This window comes from Eschrichtius robustus, chromosome 4 (genome assembly GCF_028021215.1).
Source record: "Eschrichtius robustus isolate mEscRob2 chromosome 4, mEscRob2.pri, whole genome shotgun sequence".
Lineage (NCBI taxonomy): Eukaryota > Metazoa > Chordata > Mammalia > Artiodactyla > Eschrichtiidae > Eschrichtius > Eschrichtius robustus.
The window spans coordinates 31571115-31597032 of NC_090827.1; the positions used below are offsets into that span (position 1 = coordinate 31571115).

Consider the following 25918-nt stretch of genomic DNA (forward strand, 5'->3'; position numbering starts at 1 on the left):
TTATCAGGTGACTGAAGCACACAAGACACATTATCACTGCTGTGGTATTCTAGGTGAAATACATAAGAAAAACATAATCTGAAACTAACATGAAAAAATGTCAGTTTTATGCAAATTTCAGTCCACATATACCTCCCATGCTTTCTGACTCTAATGCCGTATTTAAATAGTCTTTCCTATCAATATACAGAGCAAATCTCTCCTAATTACTTTTTTTTTCAGAACTTTGAGTTATCTGGACCACTAATGCCATCCCATTTAAAAGTGCATTTTCTTAATCCTGTTGTGATAAGTTGATGTTGCATTCAGATGTACATTAATCATTCCATTTCCCCTTCTTCACTAATATCTCAACATCAGGGAATTTTGGATACTAATGCCTTCCCATGTTGATCTTTCACAAAAGGAATAGGAATTTCGATAGTTGAAGGTCATTAGTTCATGGTGAGAATTCTCTGTGCTCTATAGGGAGCCTGGATGCAGACAATGGGGAAAAGGCTCTGGAAAACAGGGGAGAAATATTCTGAAGAGCTGACTTTGACTATCATAAGAAGGAAAAAACAAGTAGTTGAAAACAACCTTGCAAGGGAGGACCATCAGAAGTAGAAAACGAAAGGTTTGCAGGTTCTCAATCCATGACATTTCAGGAGGAAAAGCAGACACAGCCTCTGACCCAGGACAGGACATTTACCTGAGAAACTGCCATTTCGTCCTCTTCTTCCTCCTGCTCTTGGTCATTTTCTCATTGATATCATGTTGAGGAATCACATCAGCATCTTGAGAATATGCCTTCAACGGCATCAGCACAGCTCCTTCACCTGTTCCCACCATACCCGCAGGCAAAAGACCTTGAAACGCTGAAATGCCAACCTTTAGAAAAAGAGAGATTCAGGAACAATGAGCTCCTGCGTGGAGACCAAAGTGTGAGCTTTTTGTTTCCTGTCTACACGTGCTCTCCCCTCACACAGATGCCCAGAAACTCTGCTACAGCCTAGAGCAAGTGGGCTACACCGCCCCGCTCCTTCCAACCCCATGTAGAGCAGACGCCGATGCCTCCCCAAGGGCAAAAGGACCAAAGACTGGAAGCAACTCTCATCAAGGTACCCAAGCAGCCCTCGTGCTTAAACCGGGCCTAACCTTAGAATCACCTGGAGTTAAAACAACGCAGATGCTCCCACCCAGATCAACAGACTCTGTGGGAGGGCACAGGTGAGGTTATTGCTAAATACTCATCATGTAATACTAATGAGAAACTGCATGGGAGCCACGGAGCAAACTTTTCTTCCAAAGCTTTAAAGTGCTTACAAATTTGGGGGGAACCCAGGCCCCACTCTTAATTATGATTCTCCTGTGAGGCTCATGAAATGGCATCTTTAACAAGCTTTTTGTTGGGGCCAATATTACTCTGTCAGACCCGTATTCAGTAGCACTGAGCTAGAGCTATCTGGCATAGCACACCTGAGACCACTGAGTAGCATGAATGTTTGGGGTAAGAACTTCCAGAAGTGCAGGTTCCCTGGGACTGATTCCTAGGGGCTGAGCTCCTTCTGGAATAGGTGTGGCCTTGCTGTTGCCTAGGGGACATGCTGCTGGGTTGGTGGGAATCACATGGTGGGTTTAGGGTTGTGTGAGGGGTGGCCCTTAGCAATCTACCCAAAGATACCCTTAGTCCTCAGGTCCTTTAGCCCCCTCTCCTCTCAGGGCCCACCTGCCCAGCAGGAGTACTCGGGAGCAGGGCGTGACCACCTGTCCTCAGGGGAGCTGAGACTCCATACCCCAAAAGATTCAGAGCACGGAGTTGTTTTCATCACAGATTGAGAACAAATCTCTGAAAACAAATCAAAGGCAGCAGTGGAGGGTGGATTAACATTTTGTGTTGGGAATGGACAGAAGCCTTTGAAAATGATGCCATGAATGCATATTTGATGATTCACAAGGGACGTTGTGATCTATGTTAATAAAGCACCTTATAACTGAATCAACAGATCAGAATCTTTTGTTGATTGCATGTGTGTCTATGTGTGTGTGTTATAAACTGTGGTGCCACAGTTTGTTCTCCCCCCACCACCGTCACATATTTATACTTTCTCACATCTTTAAAGTGCATTCATTAAGGTAAAAATTAGAGAAATGCCTATCTACTTTTCCAGTATTCTTTGAGAATACTGAATCTTTTAAAAACTTTATTTTTAAAAATTTTTAAATTTTTAATATAATTTTTAAAGATTACTTTCCATTTACATTCATTATAAAATACTGGCTATTTTCCCCATGTTGTACAATACATCCTTGAGCCTGTCCTACACCCAAGAGTTTCTACCTCCCTCTCCCCAACCTCTACAGTGCCCCTCTCACCTCCCCACTGGTCACCACTAGTTTGTTCTCCATATCTGTGAGCTTACTTCTTTTTCGTTATATTCACTAGTTTGTTGTATTTTTTAGATTCCACATATAAATGATATCATACAGTATTTTCCTTTCTCTGACTGATTTCACTTAGCATAATGTCCTCCAAGTCCATCCATGTTGCTGCAAATGGCAAAATTTTATTTTTTCATAGCTGAGTAGCATGGTGTTGTGTATATAGTAAGCCCCTACATACAAACAAATTCTGTTCTGAGAGCACATTCGTAAGTCCAATTTGTTTGTAAGTCCAGCAAAGTTAGCCTAGGTACACAACTAACACAATAGCTATATAGTACTGTACTGTAATAGGTTTATAATACTTTTCACACAAACACATAAAAAACAACCACAAAAAATAAAACGTTTTTAATCTTACAGTACAGTACCTTGGAAAGTACTGTAGTACAGTACAACAGCTGGCATACAGGGGTTGGCATCAAGTGAAGAGGCAAGAAGAGTTATGGACTGGAGGAGGGAGAGGAGGTGGGAGATAGTAGAGCTGAAAGATCGTCAGCAACAGGAGACGGAGGGCAAACTGCAATTTCACTCACTCCTGACGTTGACGGCACAGGTTCTGGTTCCTTTCTGAAACCAGATGCACGTTCGCATCTTTGAAACTTGAAGGTTTGTACGTAGGGGACTTACTGTGTGTATGTGTGTATGTATATATATATACATACACACAACACATCTTCTTTATCCATTCATCTGTTCATGGACACTGAGGTTGCTCTTATATCATGGCAATTGTAAATAGTGCTGCTATGAACACCGGGGTACATCTTTTTGAAACAGTGTTTGGGGGTATTTTGGGATATACACCCAGGAGTGGAATCACTGGGTCATACATACGGTAGTTCCATTTTTAGTTTTTCAAATCTTTTAGTATACCCCAATAAGTGTTTCATGCTCCACATACCAATGTCTTCAAGATTTTAGTGATTGTTAAAAGAGCCTTTTTTTTTTGGCTGCGCAGCTTGTGGGATCTTAGTTCCCCGACCAGGGGTTGAACCCAGGCCACGGCAGTGAAAGCCGAGTCCTAACCACTGGACCGCTAGGGAACATACAGACAAATTAGATTTAAAATAAGGACTGTTACAAGAGACAAAGAAGGACACTACATAATGATCAAGTGATCAATCCAAGAAGAAGATATAACAACTGTAAGCATTTATGCACCCAATATAGGAGCACATAAACACATAAAGCAAATATTAACTGACATAAAGAAAGAAATTGACAGTAACACAATAAAAGTAGGGAACTTTAAAACCCCACTTATAACAAAGAACAGGTCATCCAGACAGAAAATCAATAAGGAAACTCTGGCCTTAAATGACACTTTAGACCAGATGGATGGATATATACGTATATGGCATATTCCTTCCAAAAGCATCAGAATACACTTCCTTTTCAAGTGCATATGGAACTTTCTCCAGGATAGATCACATACTAGGCCTCAAAACAACCCTCAGTAAGTTTAAGAAAACTGAAATCATATCAAGTATATTTTCCAAACACAGTGCTATGAAACTACAAACTGACTATAAGAAAATAACTGCAATAAAACCACAAACACGTGGAGGTTAAACAATATGCTACTAAACAACCAATGGATCACCGAAGAAATCAAAGAGGAAGAAAAAAAATACCTAGAGACAAATGAAAGTGAAAACACAATCCGTATCTACAGGGTGCAACAAAAGCAGCCCTAAAGGAGAAGTTTACAGTGATACAAACTTATCATAGGAAACAAGAGAAATCTCAACTGTACAACCTTATCTTACACCCAAAGGAGCTAGAAAAAGAAGAACAAAGCTCAGTTAGTAAAAATTTTTTTAAAAATCATAAAGATTAGAACAGAAATAAGTAAAATAGAGACCAAAAATCAATAGAGGGCTTCCCTGGTGCCGCAGTGGTTAAGAATCCGCCTGCCAGTGCAGGAGACACAGATTCGAGCCCTGGTCCAGGAAGATCCCACATGCTGCGGAGCAACTAAGCCCGTGTGCCACAACTACTGAGCCTACGCTCTAGAGCACATGAACCACAGCTACTGAGCCTGTGCACCTAAAGCCCGTGCTCCACAACAAGAAAAGCCACCACAATGAGAAGCCCGTGCACCGCAATGAAGAATAGCCCCCGCTAGGCACAACTAAAGAAAGCCCGCATGCAGCAACGAAGACCAACACAGCCAAAAATAAAAATTAATTAATTAATTAAAAACAAATGTTCGTGTCTATTTAAAAAAAAATCAATAGAAAAGACCAATGAAACTAAGAGCTGGTTCTTTGAAAAGATAAACAAAATTTGGCCAGACTCATCAAAAAGAACAAAAAAAGAGAGAGAGGGCCCAAATCAATAAAATAAGATATGAAAAAGAGGAAGGTACAACTGACACCACAGAAGTACCAATGAGAATGTGACTGCTATGAACAATTATATGCTAATAAAATGGACAACCTATAAGAAATGGACAAATTCCTAGAAATGTACAATCTCCCAAGACCGAATGAGGAAGAAATAGAAAATATAATTACCAGTAATCAAATTGAATCAGTTATAAAAAAAAAAAAAAGAATTTCCAATGAACAAAAGTCCAGGAGCAGATGGCGTCACAAATGAATTCTGCCAAACGTTTAGAGAAGAGTTAACACCTATTCTTCTCAAACTATTCCAGAAAATTGCAGAGGAAATTGCAGAGTCGGGAATTACAGGGTTGGGGGAAATGGCTGCAGGGTCATGAGGAAAATAAGGACATTTGATAACTGATGACTGGATCATCTGAGGGCATTAGACATACAGGACACGAGATATGGGCTGAAGTCATTGGAATGAGGGGGGGATAAAGGGCAAGGGAGAAGGAGGATACGAAGGATAAAAGGCTTGGGAGCAATAAAGAGAAGGAAGGTTGGGCTGAGAGCCTGGCATCCTGGGGGAGAGAGTTTTCATGGGGATGGAGGTCTAAAATACACAGGATGGACGTGGGAGGGCAATAAAGAAGCCCAGAAGGGGAAGAATTAGTTCTAGAGATATCTAAAGGTCACACAGGTGGAGAGATTGAGGTCACAACAAGGAACAGAGAATGATGGAGTCAAGGGATGGAGGTGGGGTGATGGTAGTTGCAGTGGGTGGATTGAGGGTCACTAATTTTTTCTCCTATTCACTAATTCCATGATTTGCATTCAAATCATAACCTGATTGTGAACAGTTTCTAGTTTGAGACCTTGAGGTAATAACCTTATTCACATAAAATACTTGCGATGATCCCTTCAACTGAACATACAGTAAAGAATTAGAGAAACAAATGAGTAAAGCAATGACACAATATTTCTTCTCTCCTTTAGGGACACCGGATGCAAGTGTGACCAGGGAGGGGTGACATGGACACCACTGGAATGAAATGGATTCTGCCTAGCACCTGAATGGTCCTGGAAGTGGATTCGCCCCTGGAAGCTGCAGATAAGATCCTATGCCTCATGAAACCCTGATATTTGACCTTGTAAGACCCTAAACAGAAAGACCAGCCAAGACCACTGGATTTCTAACTTATGAAGTGTAGAGTGTTTTTGAAACTACTAATTGTGTGGTCATACGTTATAACAGTGATAGAAAACTACTAGGCATAGGAACAGATTTAATTATGAAATAATAAACATTATAAAATATGAAATCATAAAATATTTAAACAATAAAATCAAGTAAAAATGCCAATTCATTAACCACCCCCCAGAAGCAATAAAATTTTATCTCCAGATGTAACATCATCAGTTCCAAGTATATCCTCCTTGCTATGCAATTTCCATGTGTAAAAAACTACATTTGAGATTGTATAATACACATCTGCATGTACACCAACAGTAAAATATTATGTACATGGTTCAATATTGACATACATATTGTCAAATCAAACTTTCTCTCAATCAAATCGCTTCCCTTAACCAATGACATATGAAGGTGATATTCTCACACAAGTAGAAATGGATTTCCCGCATTCCCAAACACACAACATCATGTTCCATGGTAATTACGAGTAAAATGGCTTTACTGAAACACTCCCTAGTTATGCATGTACATGGCTGCATGTATTTTTCTCCTGCTATCACAGAATGTGGATCTTTGATTTCTACACATGTGGCTAATCTGGGTGGTTCTGGGACATGAGATTGTTGCACCAACATGGCTGTGCATTTCTACATTAGGTGGACAGTTGCTAAATTGCCTTGCAAATGGATGGAAAGTATAATACCCCACCTACTGCATCTCCAGTGTTAAAGTAATTAAACAAGGAGGCCATTAGGCTGAGGTGACTCTCATGCTTTGGTGGCCTATTGAAGCAAAACTTAATCCAGAGTCGAGGCACATTAATCTGAGAAAATGAATTAAGAGCAATCAACCACACACAGCCAACGAGGCTTTCCAACACCAGGATGACTGGTTAAGATACCACCAACTATTATCCTTGCTTTGATTGGGTGTCTTCTCTAGAAAAGCCTCTCCCCTAGTTTCTGCAGATAAATTGCTGCTAACCACCTTTGATTTGAGGCTGCTGGAACTGAATAGAGGTGCGCTCAGATTAACCCCGGAAAACTGGAATGTGCATAAATTAATATTTTAACACCAGCGCCCCATTTCATTTTGAGCACTTTCCTCATCTAGTCCCTGAACAACTCACTCGGGTGCAGCGCGGCCGGAGGGCTCGGTGTGAAGCCACTCCCCACCTCTCCCTGCCCGCGCTCACTCATGTCGGCTGCACACCAGCACAGCTAGGCCCTCACTTGACCAGGCTGCCCCCTGATAGCAACACCACAGTGCCTGCGCTGTCAGAGTCTGCCCCCACGTGCTGAGCGGCGCACAGAGGACTTCGGGCACACCCCAGCCCCTCCCAGGGCCAAAACACCCGGTCACAGGCTCCCGCCTTCACCGGCCAGGGGCTCAAGATCGCCAGTCTTGAATCCCATTTTGATGAAGCCCACACACCTCAGTTCGCACTCCAGGCAAGCTGGTACCACAGTGTGTAGCACAGACCAGTTCTCCCTCTGCCCTGTGCTGTGACCCCCCAGGGGGTTGTGCTGTTGTTGTTGTTCTGTTTGTTGTTTTGGCTGCACCGCACGGCACGCGGAACTTCCCCGACCGGGGATCGAACCCGGCTCCCTACAGTGGAAGCGAGGAGTCTTAACCACTAGACCACCAGCGACATCCACCCCTGGGTTTTTGACCACCCTTCCCTTTTTTGCCTTTTCTTTAACCCAAACTTTCACGCAGGCACACACAGGGAACGCAGGGGAAACTCATAAGGACTTGACTCTAGTACTTCTAACAATGCATGTGACCCAAGAGCAGTCTGGAATCAGGCACTGGCCACCCAGAATCGCCCTGAGTAATATAAACGCAAAAGGCACCCCTCAGTCCCACCTCTCGAGCAGCCCATCTGATGCCGCAGATTCCCGTCACATACTTCAGGCTTAACATTGCGGGCACAGCTCTGCCGCTCCAGAATTTCCACCCAGAATATAGGCCCTCTTCCAAAATCACACTTGCAGAGCTTAATAGGAAATGTCAATTCAGATTCCGTTTAAAATGACCATTTAAACAACCAAAAAAAAAAGTCCTGCCATGGCTCTGCCCGCATTCCTTTGTCATCCTTTTCAGAGCAGCTCAGAGACCAGAGTTCCTGGAGACTCTGCCACATTCGTGAATGGATCTGGCATTCACAACTTCTGATGCTCAGACTCAGAAAAGGAGAGCAAAGGACATGAAATTTGGTGGGTGGATTTTATCTTTATCATCTGGATAATGAATGAGAAGAGACGATAATCTCTACTCCCAGAAAGGCAAGCCCGACATCTAAATCGTCCTGGGAAAGATGAACATAGAATACCCAGTTCCCAGAAGATTACAATCACTTCTCATAACGTGAGGATCTTGGCACAGTGTCTTGAACACAGTGTGTCCTCTCATACCTGTGAGCGTGCAGTAGGTCCTCATGACACATTCCTTTCAAGAACGAATAAATGTTGTTTCCGCATAACAGTCTTGTTCAGACCCCACTGCTTCCTCTACTCCCCGCTCAGTTTGCAAGTGGTGAGCAGAGAATGTCATCTTTTCAGAAGTTGTCAGTGGTCTTCACTGGGAACAAGGAGTATCTGTGTTCAGATAGGGTGGTTGTGTATACGGCACTCAGGCGCTGTTCTTGATTTCTCTAGATTAATGCTGCTGGAAATGAGGTCTGGGGGAAGCAACTTCAGTGGTCGCTCAAACTGCAAATTCATGACCTTCATCCAGACTTGGAGAGTCATAATATCTGAGTGGGCGGCCCCAGTGTCTGTTTTTAAAGGGATCCGTAAGTGATTTGTAGAGACAGGAAATTCTGATGAGCAATGTTCACCAAAGTCATTTTCAGCCTTGACTCCCCTTTGGGATCATTCATGTATTATTTAGAACTGCCATCCCCTGTGTCCCACCCCCACAGAGTCTGTCAATTAGTCTTTGGCGGGGCCCAAGATCAATGCTATCTTAATGAAGTGGCCCAGGGTATTCTATCGTGAGACCAAGGTAAACACTGTGAGGCTCCCAGGTTCATTTCTGAGGACCTAGTACAGGGTCTGGTCCATGGGGAAACCTGCTCTACATAGACTTGAATCTCACGTTCCCAGTGTTGTAGTGGAATGTGTAGGTGTCTCTAGGAGACAAGTGCCTCCAGAGATAAGGGAGGAGAAACTCACATAAACTTCCTAAGAGAACTCTGTATGTGCACAGATTTTCCCAGGCCCCCATAAGCAATGGAAGAACATACAGACCCTCACTGGCCATGGGGAGGCCTTTGGCTCTCACTCTGATTGCCATGGAAGATCACTGGAGCAAAAGGAAAATCCTTAGAGGATTTCGGAGCATGATACGAGTGGAGCAGGAGAGGTACCCCTGTGACAGCAAGAGACATAACCACCTAGGCTTCTCAAAATAATTTCCATTGAAGCAGAGCTTCCCAAACAACATTTTAAAGCCCAGCTTCCTCCTTCACCTTTGGACATCACCCCTGTGCTATCTGCTTCATTCATCGCACCTACCTGGGTGTGTGACTGTTGTCTCCTTTTCTTCACATCTCAGGGCTCTTTCCTTTGTCCCAAAAAGGTGACCAGGTTCAGCTTAGAGACAGCAAGACCTGTTTATTAAAAAAAGGAACATGACTCATCCCAGGGATTCTACAATTTCCAATCCTGTCCTGTGTTCAGCATAGAAGAGAGGACACTATAAGTTATAGAAAATTATTTCACCAAATAGTTTCCTGACAGCCCCTTTAAAACACTTAGGAAGCATTTCTAATTTCAGATCCTTAACTCTACTTCCAAGTACTACTCAATCAAAAATAAGGAACAGATATCCAACTTTAAGATGTGGGCAAAAATATCTTATTTCATTTTAAATATCTATTGATAAAATGATCACTGATTTAGAGTGAAAGATGCAGATCAACTCAAGAAATGAGGACAAGATGAAACATCATGAAGATTTTCTTTTTTTCATCAACAAACCCCTATTTCCTCAAAATGATTTCATTATTCATTTGTGCTGATTATATTATAGCATTTGAGGAGACCTGAATATATACTATAGGACTCATTTTCTTTTCCTGGAGATACAAAATGTAATAAACAATAACTGTGAAATGACAATGGAATTAAAAGGAAATTTACAGAACATATACTAACAAAAGCCTGAACAAAGGTGAGAGCCTTCATTTTCCAAAGCAATCTACACGTAATGGGAAATGAAGTAGACAGGGAGAGTATTCACATGAAATGCGAATGTGGTTTATGCACATCTCTGGGTAAATCCCTCCAAGTCCCTATTAAGGATAATTGGAAAATTATTAACTTTTCAGTCGAGGAATCTGGCAGATAGCCCCTGAATCAAGTGAACAAAATTAACATCAGATATAATGGGACAAATTGATATCAGCTGACCAATGCACACAGGACCCATCATTGCTGGGAGAGTCTGGCAAAAACGAAGACAAACCAAAAAGCAAACCAAAAAACATGAATCTAATCATATGAACAGGGTTAAGCAATTTAAAACTACGTATAACTCTCATGTCCTATACTCTTGTGTATTTTTAAAAATTATTTTATTTTATTTATTTATTTTTTAATTTATTTTTGGCTGCGTTGGGTCTTCCTTGCTGCGCGTGGGTTTTCTCTAGTTGCGGCGAGCAGGGGTTACTCTTTGTTGCGGTGCGCGGCCTTCTAATTGCAGTGGCTTCTCTTGTTGCGGAGCACAGGTTCTAGGCACGCAGGCTTCAGTAGTTGTGGCACACAGGCTCAGTAGTTGTGGCTTGCAGGCTCTAGAGCGCAGGCTCAGTATTGTGGCTCACAGGCCTAGTTCCTCCGCGGCATGTGGGATCTTCCCAGGCCAGGGCTCGAACCCGTGTCCCCTGCATTGGCAGGCAGATTCTCAACCACTGCGCCACCAGGGAAGCCCTATCATTGATGTTTTAAAAAATGTTTGCCTACATTAGAAGCTACCTATAGATGGCTGGGGGAATATAGAAAGGAAGGGTATCTTAGAAGTTCAGAGAGTTTTCATTGTTTTATATATATTTTCACTTTTTTCTCAAATATGGTGAAGTTTTAAGTTTACAAGTAAAAGCCAATCAGTTTTCCTAACTGGATGTATTTTTTATACTCCCATCAGCAATACATGGTAATTTTAATTCCTCCCCATTCTCACTAAAATTTGATATTACCAATTTTTATTTTATTTTTGTATTTAATTTAGGCATCTGGAAATTTGAGGTACAGTCCTATTATTGTTTCCCTGGTGTGTAGCATAAATAGATAAAGAAAATGTGATATATACAAATGAATATTTTTCAGCCTTTTAAAAAAAGCACATCCTTCCATTTGGGACAACATGAGTGAACCTGAAGGACATTATGCTAAGTGGAACAAGCCAACACAGAAAGGAAGATACTGTATTATCTCAATTATACGTGGAATCTACTAAAGACCAACTCATAAGACAGAGCCGAATCTTGACTTTCTGGAACTTGCTGGGGGGAGATGGGAAATGTTGGTGAAATGGTACAAAAATTCAGTTATGCAGGATGAATGAAGTCTGGAGCTCTAAGTACAGCCTGGTGAAACAGTCAGTTATAGGGTATATTATACTTGAGATTTGCTAAGAGAGTGTATTTGAAGTGTTCTCACCAGAAAAAGATGCAAATAACGAGATGACAGATATGTTAACTAGCTTGAATGTGGTAATCATTTCACAACATACATGTTTATTTACATTTTTGAACTTGACCAAATACTGGATCTACAGGAATGGAAAGCAGGGTGCTGGATGGGATGGCTCACGAAGTGCAGGATTTAATGAGAAATTAAGCCTCCAAACAGAAATTAAGACGACATTGTAAATCAGCTACACTTCAATTAAAAAAAAAAAACTCTAAAACATACAGGTCTTTGCTCTCACATACCTGCTTTTGGGTTTCAGCAAAATATGAGCATCTTCTGCTGAGACGTGGGAGGAGCAGCCAACCCAACATTGATCTCCTGTAACCTGTGCAGTGAGGGGGGGACCCAGGGTGGGGACTGGCCTGAACTCCGCCTCCTGCGGGGGTGGATCTGGGCGGGGCTGGGGAAGGAGCCGGCTCCCTGCACTGCTCTGCCTGTCTCTGGGGTATTTCCCTCACTGTCTTTCCTAAGCCCGCCCAACAGAAACTTCACTTCCAGAGTTCATATTCTTTTAACCCATTTAGTGACTTCCCTGCCTATTTTATAAAATAAAACAAAAAGCACTTTAACATAAACACAGTTTTCTGGGACAATTATACTAGAAACTATTTTATTCTTAACAAGTTCAAAGAAATGCAAGTCATCGTCATCATCATCAATATCATCATAACTTCTCCTGTCAGTTGATGGCCCTTCAAGGGGAGATGTCAGGACTCACACACAACAGAGAAAGGGAACTGGCCCAAATGAAGCCAAAGTCCCCTACAAAGCCCTCCTTTGGGCACCAGCCACACAATCCTGAATTCAAACATTTTAGCCATTTGTAATATCCTTTGGGTCAGGCTCTGTAAAAGAGTTCAGGTAACATCAGCCATTCACAACTATCTTCTCAAATGTTTGCTTGTGCATTTCCTTAGAGTGGCCATGTGATAGAATTCTGACCAATGGTATGGAAAGAGAAGATCAGGGGAGGATTGTGTTCCCCAAAGCAAAAAGGAGTGGCTTTGAATCAAAACTTCTATGTCGGGGCTTCCCTGGTGGCGCAGTTGTTGAGAATCTGCCTGCCAATGCAGGGGACATGGGTTTGAGCCCTGGTCTGGGAAGATCCCACATGCCGCGGAGCAACTAGGCCCGTGAGCCACAATTGCTGAGCCTGCGCGTCTGGAGCCTGTGCTCCGCAACAAGAGAGGCCGCGATAGTTAGAGGCCCGCACATCGCGACGAACAGTGGCCCCTGCTTGCCGCAACTAGAGAAAGCCCTCACACAGAAACGAAGACCCAACACAGCCATAAATAAATAAATAAATAAAATTAAAAACAAAAAACAAAAAAACCTCTATGTCCTATCATATTCACATGGAACATGCTTTGAAGCTTGATAGTTGGGCAACCATATTGGAATTATGAGAGAACAAAAATGTGCCCAATGCCTGCATGTAGACAATGCCAGAAAGAAGTGAAAAATGAGAGGTATCTTATAAGTTTTCACAGCCATTTTATCAGCTATGAGCATCTACCTGTTCCCTGTGTACATAGCACCAAACATACATCTTCTTTTCCGTACATATGCATTAGTCCATTCTTGGTATAGCTGAAAATAAACTACTAGCTACAGAAAATGACACATTACTATATTTCATTTATACCAGTGTTAAATGTGAGCATAACTTGCTACTCAACTCCATCGTATCAATTACCCCAACTGAAAAAAAATCCTCCTTCCACTTCAGTCAAGATGGGTAAAAAGACAATATGGGCTGTGAAAAACTTGGGAACTTCTAGCCTAGAAACTAAATAAACCATTTGAAAAAGAAATGCTCACTGCCTCTGACTGGTGAACTTCTCACACAACTAAGTGATGCTGGTACAGAACCCAGAACTCTTGACAAGGCCATCACTCTGTTAAGAGAAAGTGAGAAAGGTCCCTGCCACCCATGGGTTAGCTTCCCTGGAAGGTCACTCTTTTTTTTTTTTTTTTAAAGGAATTCCTTTATTTTTATTATTTATTTATTTATGTATTTATTTTTGGCTGTGTTGGGTCTTCGTTTCTGTGCAAGGGCTTTCTCTAGTTGCAGCAAGCGGGGCCACTCTTCATCGCGGTGCGCGGGCCTCTCACTATCGCGGCCTCTCTTGCTGCGGAGCACAAGTCTAGACGCGCAGGCTCAGTAGTTGTGGCTCACGGGCCCAGTTGCTCCGCGGCATGTGGGATCTTCCCAGACCAGGGCTCGAACCCATGTCCCCTGCATTGGCAGGCAGATTCTCAACCATTGAGCCACCAGGGAAGCCCAAAGGTCACTCTTTTAAAGTAGATATAATTTATGTTGCACTTGAATCTTATGTGACCTCAAATTTGTCACTTAAATTTCTCATTGTTTTAGAAAGAAATTGAAAGTACACATCAGAAACTACCAGGGCCTGCATGGGTGACTGTAGGTGAGGAGAGCAGTGAGAACCCTGTGTCCATAACAAAGGCAAAGAAGGACGATGACTGTGATTCATATGTAGCAAGGATGACAATGAGGTTAAATAAAAAAACTGGAAATAATTAGGAAATTAGATTTTTTTCTCCTAAAATCAGAGTGTCAGTTGTGCAACCAGAGAACAGGTATCCTCTCTCCACATGCAGAATTTATGCAGTTCTACATTTAATCCATTTTCTGTCTCTTACCTCATGCTACAGCATTACTCAATTGGAATATTTTTCTCCTAATTATACAGTATCTACTATACATCCATCACTGTCATGTGTGTTTGTTCACTCCACATAAACGCCTAAACAGCCCCTTGACTTAGGAATTCTCCAGGTTTTCATCTGCTCAAATTGTCACAGTAAAGTGGATAATTTTGATAATGTCACTTATAAGAATTGGAAGAAACAATAACTGAAGAAAAGTTGTCTTACCGTTCCTCTCTAATTAAGAAGAAAGTAATGAACTATTAATTAAACAAAATCAACATAATATTCTCCCTGTGGAATTACCCTCATCTTCAAATTAATTTCTGAACACTAGTACATTTAATGAAAAGCATTCTTAAAGTGCCTGAGAATATCATAAAAGCAATGGTTCATGAGTTTTGGACAAATAAACATAAACTGGGTTTTTCATGATTAACAGGCAACTAAACAAGATAGGATCTGCATGGGGAGCATCTCAAACCATGACTCAGGAGATATGAAATAAATCAATTCAATGTAATGTAGACAAAATAAATTCACATTACAAATCTGTAAGTTTCCTTAGTCAGTAATTCATCCACAATTTTGAAATGACCAGTTGTGATCCAATATTTCTAAAGTATTTCTAACGCTATGTATACACACACACATTCCTACTTCTTAGTTTTCTTACTCCTAAATATATCTCCATATATTTACATATTGCAATCCGTGTATATCAAAACCATGAGAATCAGTTTGTGCTTTGTCTGCCGAGTAAAGAACCTTGTGCAAAGAAAAATACAGGGTAGCATTTTTATAAATATCGTCTCAGGATTGCAAATGTATGGATTTTTATTATACTTGTGACTTTACTAAATTAACATTTTAAAAATAGAAATGTAACAGGGAAGAGCAAAATCTGACCCCCTGTTGGATTTATTTCTTTGAATTTAACCTTTGCTTTTTGTTGCTTTTGTTATTATAATCATACACAATGGCCTGCCTCAGGGAACCCTGCCCCTCTGCCTGAATGTTAAACTAAAATGCCTTTGTTCAGCTCACAGGGAGACAATCTGACCCTGCCCACCTGTGAATGGCTGAAGAAAAGAAGAAATTAAGGGACTTCCCTGGTGGCGCAGGGGTTAAGAATCCGCCTGCCAGTGTAGGGGACACGGGTTCGAGCCCTGGTCCAGGAAGATCCCACATGCCGCAGAGCAACTAAGCCCGTGCGCCACAACTACTGACCCTGTGCTCTAGTGCCCGCAAGCCACAACTACTGAGCCTGCGTGCCACAACTACTGAAGCCCACGTGCCTAGAGCCCCTGCTCTGCAAAAAGAGAAGCCACCACGATGAGAAGCCCATGCACCGCAATGAAGAGCCAACTCAGTTTCAAGAAGAGGCACCTGGGTTATCCTCAGTCGAAGGCTGGGAAGCTTTTGCTCAGTTTAGACCCTGAGCGGCTTATCCTCAGTGAAAGGCACTGGGAAGACTCAGTTTAGATACTGAGTGGTTTATCATCAGTTTAAAGACTGGGAAGACTTTGCTCAGTTAAACACTGAGTAAGGTGGGACTGGACTGAGTAATTAGGGAGAAGACTGGCCTGTCATTTTTCCTTGAATTGGCTACCTTAATAGAGCTTGTCGAAATAAAACTGAAATCTTATGAGAGCTTCTGAGCTCCAAAGAAAGGACTCTTTCCTCCTGGCTGGCAACAGCTTTCTCAGGCTGAGGCAGGAGGTAGATGGGTCCCCCCAGGGTAAGCAATTGGGATTCATTCCCTGTGGACCTATACTCCAAGACGAGAATAGCAGGACAATTGAGAGGAGGCTGGGCCCTGCCCAGATAGAAAATAAGACACCGCATATGTCTCATTCCTGAAGTCAAGGAAACCTTCCCAACTAGAATGCTCCTTGGAGATCAAAAAGGGACGGGGTGCCACCGCACAGTAAGTGATGCCAGCTACCCATAGGCCTCTTCGGTGGAATTCATCTTGGCTAAGAGATGCCTGCACACACATGGGAGGATCCTGAGATATACCAAATATGGACTCTGAACCAGGCAAATCAAAATGATTGGTCAAAGGAAACCCAGAAGAAATGTCCCATGTATGTGATTTAAACTACCACGCGGGCATGACTCTGAGTCCACCCGTGTGTCTATCCACATGTACTCTACTCTTTTTTTTCTCCTAATAAACACTTTACTTGTTTCACTCCTTTATGTCTTTGTGGGAATTCTTTTCTGCAAAGCAGCAGGGCCAGGGCCTTGTCGCTGACCACTGGTCCCTGGTGGTCTGGTGGCTAGGATTCAGAGCTCTCACTGCCACGACCTGACCTCAATCTCTGGCTGGGAACCGAAATCCTGCTTTAAGCCGCTGCAGGCTGAGGCCACCTGAGATCAAGGCGACTGAAAAAGTTGCAGGAGCAGTGGAGGCAAGACCTCGTGCCGTGCATTTGTCCCTATAGGGAAACCCACTCATTTAATTAACAACCTGCTCAACTGGGGACATGAATAAGAACTGGCCATTCCATGATCTCAGCACCCGCGGTAGTCTTATATGCCACTGGGAGAACCCGAGACACGTAAGAGGGGGCTGAAACAGCTCTGGGGCAAAACCTAGAGGAGTTAAGCTCTCAAGCAGCACGTTGGCCCACCACACGATCCTCACTAGCAATTTTATTTTGACAAATCAACCTCAGAATGGGAAATAAAGCTTTCAAAACAACAAAAGAGGAACAACAGGTTGCCAGCCTCCAACAAATACACCAGCCAGGTTTATGTATGTACAAAAATACAAGTACTTACTTAATTGGAAATTAAAGGAAATCTCGCCCTAAAAACGAGGGGGCTCTTTTATTGTGTACACAGTTAATTTAAATTAAGTTTAAAAAGCCAGCTTGGTAAAAATATCTTTTCAGAATTCTGATTTTAAACAAAGGCCATCTAGGGGGGAACTTGCATTTCTCTTCCTATGTCTTTGAGATGTAAATGTTCTACCTGATCTTCCTAGGATGTTGTGTGTGTGTAAATGTGTATGTACTTGTTTTGAAAACTTGACCTCTGCTACGCTACTTTTGAGAGTAAACTCTCTGGATTTTACTTAGGTGACATCCTCCTCCACTCTTACGGGGAAGCCTCTTGTGTAGTATTGGTTTGAATCACTACTAATATATATGTTTTATTAATGGCCATGAGGCAGGAGATTGATGGGCTCCAGGCTAGGCATTTACAACTAGCCTCCTATTTACACTTCCTGAGGAAGGAGGTAGGTGAGCCCTAGGCTAGATATTTACAACCAGCCTCCTGTTTGCACTTTGAGAGAAATTACAACAGGAACAGGGTAAATAGCTGGACTTTGTTTCCTGTGGACACTTTAAGATAACAGTCACGGCAGGGACAGAGAGGGGCTAAACCCTGTTTGAGTAAAAGATAAAGAGGTCACGTGTTTCCCGTCCTTGGGGCGAGGGAGACACTGCACCTTGGGGGCTTCTTGGGGGTCAGAAAGGAGGGGGCACCACCCCAAAATAGGTGATGCCAAGGACCCCCATAGGCCTGTGGGCTGGGATCCATCTGTGAAAAAAGTTGTGCACACGTGTTGGGGAGGTCCTAGGGCAGGTCAGGCGTGGAAAAAGATACCAGATAATTGGCCAAAGGTGAACAAAGACCCAGAAGAACTGCCCTATAGAAATGATTCAACCACCTCTATACTGCATTCCTCCTCATGAGGGGGGATGCCCACAGGTTTTCTCTCCTGGTGTGTATCTCTGCCTCGCTTCTGTCTTAACTAAACAAACTGTTTCTCTGTGTGCTCTCCCACTTGTTGCACCATGTCTCTAATAATAAACTTTGTACCTGTTTCTACAGTTTTTGCCTCCTTGAGAAATGCATTTTTCAATGAGGGCAAGAGACAGGGGAACCTTGTTTCTAGCCTCTAGCCCCTGGTGCACTAGCGGCTAGGATTCCTGGTTTCCATCCAGGCTGCCCAGGTCCAATTCCTGGGCAGGGAACTAAGATCTCGCTTCACGCCACCGCTCACTGCCGTCTCCCGGAGATCAGCCAAGTGATGGATTCTTTTACATTGGAGAAACTAATAAATTGGTGAACCTAGAGCTCTCTCATTGTAAACAGCTGTTTTATTGATACCTATAAAAACAAAAATCAAACTAAAGGTGGAAAAAAGAAACATATCTACTGGCTAATCTAAGAACTTCTTTATTTTAAAACAAAGAAAAACCAGTTTGGGAAGCTTAATTTGTGGTCTTTGCTTCCCCTCAATGGGTCTTACAGATGCTAACAAAAGCATTAGAATAATTAATGTTAACAGATTTTAAAAATTTGTAAGGAAAGTCTAGATAGTTTTTCCAACAAGAAAGAAATTTTTAAAAAGGGCTTATCTTAAATGAATAAAGAAATCTTTAGATGGTTATTAAAAATGGGATAAAATGGACATTTATGTGATTAAAACATAAGGTTTTGATATTACACTACGGTTAAATGGGCCAAAAGGGACTCCCTACTCGTCCTCAACATTAAAAGCCAAAAAGGTCCACTCTATTTACCTCAGTTTAAAATATATATAATATATACATATTTAATATATATTATATATTTTTATATATATTAAATATATATATATATTTAAAGGGCTGAAAAGATTTTTTTTGCACTGAGATACCTAACCAGCAATTATTTGGGGCAACAGTTTGGCCAAAGAGCCTGAGTTCCCTGGCTCAACCCCCCTTCTGGGGATCCCAGAGCTTTTATATTAAAATAGATAAAATGGACAGGGAACAAAAAGAAGAAAAACTTCTAGAACTCCTCCTATAAGATCAAAACTCGTTGATTGGATCCTAATGAAAGCTAAAGTTCAAGGTAAAAAAGTTGACAGAATTGAGATGAAAGTGTATAAAATTGGTATATTTAAATGGGCTTTATATAAGATGGTTACATCTCTTTTAATTATATTGTGGGGTAGGCATGTTTCACTGGGGAATGCTTCCCCTGTGTGGTATAAGACAAGGCATATAAATATGCACCTTGGAAAATATTAATTGAACATACTAAAGGAAATCAATAGGGTTACCTGAGCCATACAAATAAGTAAAAACTGGGAACTAACATTCAAGGGCTAAAAAAATAAAAACAGTGATTTTTCTTTGGGTTTAAACTTGTAAACTCAGAAAGAAGGTCTCTGCTGAATGCCATATACAAGCCTTTGAAGGCATGATAAATTAAACTCTAAAGTTCTAGAACACAGAACTCGTAAACTTCAGTTTAGTTAGAAATCTTCTCACTGATATAATATATAGTTGGACAAATCAATCTTTTAGTATCCTTTAGGTGACAGACCTGTTCTTTAGGGAACTAAAAGCGACTGTCTCTCTTGCAAATCTCTACAAACCTGAAATGTACATACAGGCCACAAGGACCTGAGACTGAGCCTAGTTAGCCCAATCAGGCAAGGCCTGAAACCAAGAAAGAAAAAAAAAATTGCAAAAGTGTTGTCAGAAACCCGGCCTCTGTTCGCCAGTGCTGAATAGCAACACGGAGACACAGTTTTGGAGGAGTAGAAGAGAGTAGCTTTCTTACTTTTCCAGGCAAAGGGGGCCACAGCAGGCTAACACCCTCAAGACTGTGCCCCCCTTCCTGGGAAATAGGAAGGGGTCTTATAGTTTCAGGGTGGAAAATAGGGCTGTACATAAAATCGGAGCTGATCTAGTATTGCATTCTTCTTTCCTCCTGGAGACATTGAGATCATTAGGGCTGGGGTCAGGTGGTTCTGGAACAGGTTCTGGTGGTACACGGGGTTATCATTCTGTGACCTTCTTTCTGGAATGAAAAATGCTCACAAAGGAAAGGAGTGTTAGGGAGTGCTGTCTTGGAGAAGTAAACATCAGCTGCATAGTACAGCTTTAGCTAGCGGGCAATCATTTTCAGAGTGCAATCAAGCAAGTAAGAGAAGGGGGGAAAAAAACATCTACAGGAGACCAGTTGAATGGGTGGAAAGAATGAGGGCTGAATAAGGGCTAACATAATGGGGGTGCCGCAACTAGTTTCTGCTACAAAAGTGGCAGTTTTAAAATTCAAACTGCTAAGAATGCTCCCTCAGCCAAACTTTACAAATAGTAAAGCCTTAGTCATCTGAGCAAGCAACTTTAATGTATTCCAACTGTTCTTTGTAAACTCGTATGTTTACATTGTAATACCTGATTCACAACTAAGTTTTGAAGTGAAGCCATGAGATCTCTAGTTTTGCCTATTTATATTATATGTCTTGTGTATACATTATACATATGAGATATCTCTACCTCTGGAAAGTATTATCAAAATTGAATTTATAAAGAGCTCTATTTAATTTAAAAGAAAGCACTTACAAATTAAATATAAAGAAATCGGCCAAAATGACTTTCAGGTTCACATGAATTGGGAAATATTCAATATGAACTTGATACCTGGTATTAAAGTTTGTTTGTTGAACTAATTAATATAGACATGTCTTTAGAGTCATCAACATTAACTATGACACTATTGTACCTAGGTTTAACAGAAGTCAAATAAGACTTATTATATCTGTTGCAAGGAAAATAACTTGATATGATGAGACTTTAGATGTAAAAGATATAAAAGCTTTGGGTAAACTCTTGACAAATAATTATATTTTATAAACGTCTACTTAAAATGATCTTTCCAGATATTTGGTAAAGTTCTAGAGTTGTGCTAATTTAAGATGCAAGTTTATTGAATAGCTAGACAATTTCCAAAAACATAAGATACTGAGACATCAATTACTAAATAGAAAAACTAAAGATATTTAGGACTATTAATAAAAGTGTTTGGTGCCACCCTGAGATGTTCTCCATAAAAAAACCAAATGTTTTTAGAAATTACCACTGGTATTTATGTACACCGTAATGAATGCTAATGTAAAAAACCATCGTAATTGCTTACTTCTTAACTTTCACTAGATATTAAGGTTTTTAAGAGTTGAGGACTCTGGACTTCTCTCGTGGCACAGTGGTTAAGAATCCGCTTGCCAATGCAGGGGACACATGTTCGATCCCTGGCCCGGGAAGATCCCACATGCCACAGAGCAACTAAGCCCGTGCACCACAACTACTGAGCCTGTGCTCTACAGCCCATGAGCCACAACTACTGAAGCCCGCGCACTCTAGGGCCCGTGTACCACAACTACTGAGCCCGCGCACCTAGAGCCCATGCTATGCAACAAGAGAAGCCAAGGCAATGAGAAGCCCGCACACCGCAATGAAGAGTAGCCCCTGCTCGCCACAACTAGAGAAAGCCCGCACGCAGCAACGAAGACCCACGGCAGCCAAAAAAAAAAAAAAAAGAAAAAGAAGAAAGGACAATAGATTTGAAAGATCCTCTTTCACAAAAGAGGGTATCAAAATGGCCAATAAGTGTATAATATGCTTATATAAGAGTCATAAGATGTTATTACTCACGAGGGGAATTTAAATTAAAAAAAAAAGTTGCGGATTCTAATTTAAACACGTAATTAAAGCTAATAGGAATAAAACAGAAACATTTCAGTACACAGTAGGAAAGCAGAATGTGTGTTTTTAGTTATGAGGAATGGAATTACATTTTATTGAGGAAAAAAATTCTGTGCATGGTTAGGATTAACTAAATTTAGATTGGAGTTAATTAAGTAAATGGATTTTGTTAAGTAAGCTAGTACAAGACTGGAAGCTAAACAAAGTTTCTTAGAGTTTTCCTTTTTGATAACAGATTGAGTGAGGTTCTGTGACCTTAAGTGATCTGTATTTTTTTTAAATCTTTTTGTGACTTTGGTTAAATGAATAAGTATTGTTTCATAGAGACCTATGATCCTGTTGTGTTTTAAAACCTTTTTGATATTTTTAACAAACTTCCCAAATATCAAAATCTAAGTCTCTTTTAGCCTCCAACTGACTGTGGGATGCTTTAAGGAGCATCCTGAGACAGCTCAGAGATGAATGTTACACTAATTAAGTTTATTTGGTATGTTAACTTACTTCAAAACATTGTCAAGTGATTGGAGATGAACCTTAGGTTATAGTGTATGGATAGATGTTATTAATATAGCTATTCCAAAATTTATATGAAATTCCTAACATCTAATATAATGTTATCAGCCATAATTCTAGTTATTCTAAAATGTTATATGTCACAGAAATATCCAAGTTTCCTGATAATTGCATTGTACTCAAATCTTTAACCATGCTCAAATTTTAAGTTTTGTCCTTTATAGACAATCATTATTTCACACTGATGCTTTTACAAAATGAAGATTTTCAAGAAGACTCATAAAAAGAACTTTTAAACAAATATAAGTTTCTGATAGCCTTTACATAATACCACTGAACTGGGTAACAAATGACAAAACTCTAATGGAAAACCTGATTACTTCATCCAGATCAACAGGAATTAATTACATGGGACTGAACGAACTTTGTTTTCCAGAAAAACCTTTTCTCTTATGCTATAACCTACAAGTTGATAAAGCATACCTTTGTAAACAAAGATGAAACATTTATCTTTTTCTCTCTACTTGATCCTTCCAGAATTTGGCTTCTCCAGCTGGCTCTCCTGTGGACTTGATGGTTTATTATTGGGTTGGCCAAAAAGTTCGTTCGGCCAGTGAATACGTTGTCCAGTAAAGTTCTTTGTGAAAATGAAAAACATGTCTTGGGACTTTCCTGGTGGTCCAGTGGGTAAGACTCCGAGCTCCCAAAGCAGGGGGCCCGGGTTCGATCCCTGGTCGGGAAACTAGATCCCGCATGCATGCCGCAACTAAGAAGTCTGCGTGCTGCAACTAAAAGATCCCATATGCTGCAACTAAAGATCCCACATGCCTCAACGAAGATCCCGTGTGCCGCAACTAAGACATGGCGCAGCCAAAATAAATAAATAAATTAATTAATTTAGAAAAAGAGAGTCTGGCACAAAGTAAGTGCTCAATGTTAAAAAAAAAAAGAAAAAAGTCTTTAAACTTAAAACCGAACGAACTTTTTGGCCAGCCCAATACAACTGGATTTCAACTAGTTATACTAATCATTGTTTTAATTTGTTCTTTGTTTCCAAATTGTTTATGATTTGTCTCCCTGTTGCACTACGACCTTGTCAGTGTTACTACCTACGTTACTTATGCCCTGTCTATTTTGCTGTCTCTTACAGTACTCAGTGTGTAACCAGGCCTCCAACAAAATTGATGGCTAAACATCGTGAGGAAATAAATCACATTTGTAACTCTACATAGAATAACTGTAATAGTGTGATTCTAGGTATGGGAACGAGCAACAAGGGAAAATATCTCCTGGATCATAATAGACTAGTAAGACAGAGGATCCAGAGAATCTTTATCAACAGGGCCTAACCCAGAAATTAGCCCCTGGAGTGGCATCTCAACACGAATTTTCGCCTGATCTGGGATGAGCCTCCTGGCGCCATGGGACAAAAATTGGTCATGAAACGTCTCCCAAATGTTGGTCGAATTTCAGACCAAGAGGAGGAACTGATAAATGGAGTATTGCCTGCCATATCAATAAACAAAAGATGTCAGTCGTCAGCCGCCTCATGGTGAGCTGGCGAACCCTGAGGGACCTCAGGAAGGAAAAGAATACCTGCCATCTAGCAGCCATCAGACTGCAGCCACTCACAAAGGTGAGCCCTGAGGAATCTCAGGATGTGAAAACACAGGATACTGGCCCAGAGAGCTGAGGTGCATATCAAAGGAATGATTCCAGCGAGCCGCCCAGACTCTTGCACCTTCCCATACATACAAAAGCGCTCAATTCCTTAACCTGACGTATCTGTCTTTCTTTAACTAACAACAATCTTTTGACATTCAGACTACCTGCCCTTTGTCGCAAAAGTCCTGTATGTGCTGGCTCACGGAGCAGTTCTCTCAGGGTTACTTGACGTGCTGCCTCCCAGCTTGAAGTCCTAAAAATTCCTGCCAAATAAAACGTTCAACTTTCAGGCTGTAAAAATATTTTTGAGTCGACAGGTGTGACTTCCAGGGCAGAGATGCTCTCCTGCCCCCGCTGTCTGTAGAGCCCGGCAGCCGAGGGGACCAAAAGGACCACCGGGTGTGAGGCGGCCCTGGCGCCCCCAGCCCTGCTCCACCCTGGAGCCCAGCAGCCCCACAGCGCCCCTCCTCCACCCAGCCCCACCTGCCGGCCGCCACAGCCGTGCTCCGGCTCCACGTCACTGCCCACGGCCAGCTTGGCGGAGGCGGCAGCCAAGGCCCCAAACGCATCGGCGCCGGCGCACGGGCAGCTGAACATGCCCCAGAAGCGGCGCCGCATCGCGCCGGCCTGCAGGCGCAGGGGGATTCGGGGTGAGGCGTCAGGGAGGGCGGCGCACACACACCGCCGCCTGCGACCCACGACCCTGCCGCCACGGTGCGCTCCGCCACACCTCCGTGTGTCCCCCGCGCCAGCCACCGGCCCGGCGGAGTGCGCTCAGCCATTGGACGGCGGCCTCACGTGACGCGAGGCTTACGTCAGTGGGTTGGCCAATGGAGGCTCCGCGAGGGCCTCGAGGGGCGGGGCCGCCGGCTGCGGTCCTCTCGCCCTTGTCCCCAGGGTGAGCCGCCTCCGCGTTAGGTTTTCGCTTTTCGGGGAGCCCTCCGGGACCGTTGTCCGAGGCTGACAGTGGTACTGTGCTAGCTGTTGTAGAACTACTCTTCGTGGTCTAGCAGTTTCAATCCTTGCCACTGGGGGAGGTCAAGCATCAGCTTCCACAGGGATTTTTTTAAAACGCCGAATCCCGGTCCTGCCCCACACCCATTGAATCAGAATCTGCCTTTTAACAAGACTCCCAGGAGACTGACCTACACCTTCTCGTTCCGGAAAGCACAAAACGTAGAGATGCTTCGGCAGAGGGCGCTAGAGACCTGCAGACTCAGCAAGAAAGCGGGCTGGGGGGTGGAGGTTAGGGCTTCTCACAAATCGAATGGCCCAGATGGATCCACGCTCATTGTAGGAAATTTAGAAAGCATAATTAGAAGAAAATGTCATCCGTAATCACCCGACTCAGGTAATCAGGATTAACATTACTTCCAATTTCCAATGCACTTAAATACTTTTAAAATGTTTTCGTTTAAGAAGTAGTACATTTCTTTGAAAATAAACTGCTATTGAGGTGTATAAAGGCCTACTTCCGCCCTCCAGGAAAGTCATTGTTATTACAGAACTTTTTCTCTATGTATAGCTTTATATATAGCACACGTTAAAAAATAGTATATGTATGGGACTTTTTTTCTAAACATGATTTCACAGTGCGCAGACTGTCCAGCAGCATTCTTTTTTTCCATTCAGTAAATGTTCATGTTAGTCCTTACTTGCCCTTCTCTCTCACAAGGTGGCTTTGTGGCTCTAATAAAAGCCAGGAAGGTTAGGGACTTCCCTGGCCAGTCCCGTGGTTAAGACTCCATGCTTCCAGTACAGGGGGCACTGGTTCAATCCCTAGTTGGGGAACTAAGATCCCACATGCCTGCAGCGCAGTGTGGCAAAAACAAAAAACAAAACAAAAAAAAAAACATGGTACAAATTGTCTCATTTTGCAGCTGAGAAAATGGAGGCTCAGAGAGGCACGGTGCCACTGAACCA

At 42.1% G+C, this 25918-nt stretch overlaps 1 long non-coding RNA gene across 1 annotated transcript; it reads right to left on the reverse strand.

The window, feature by feature from the left end:
• Positions 1-432: 432 nt before the first annotated feature.
• Positions 433-24733, reverse strand: LOC137763614 (uncharacterized). The gene is made up of 3 exons (XR_011073822.1): positions 24479-24733; positions 9471-9565; positions 433-870 (listed from the first exon to the last, which is right to left on the reverse strand). It is a non-coding gene; the product is annotated as an uncharacterized lncRNA (long non-coding RNA).
• Between the last annotated feature and the right edge of the window lie 1185 nt (positions 24734-25918).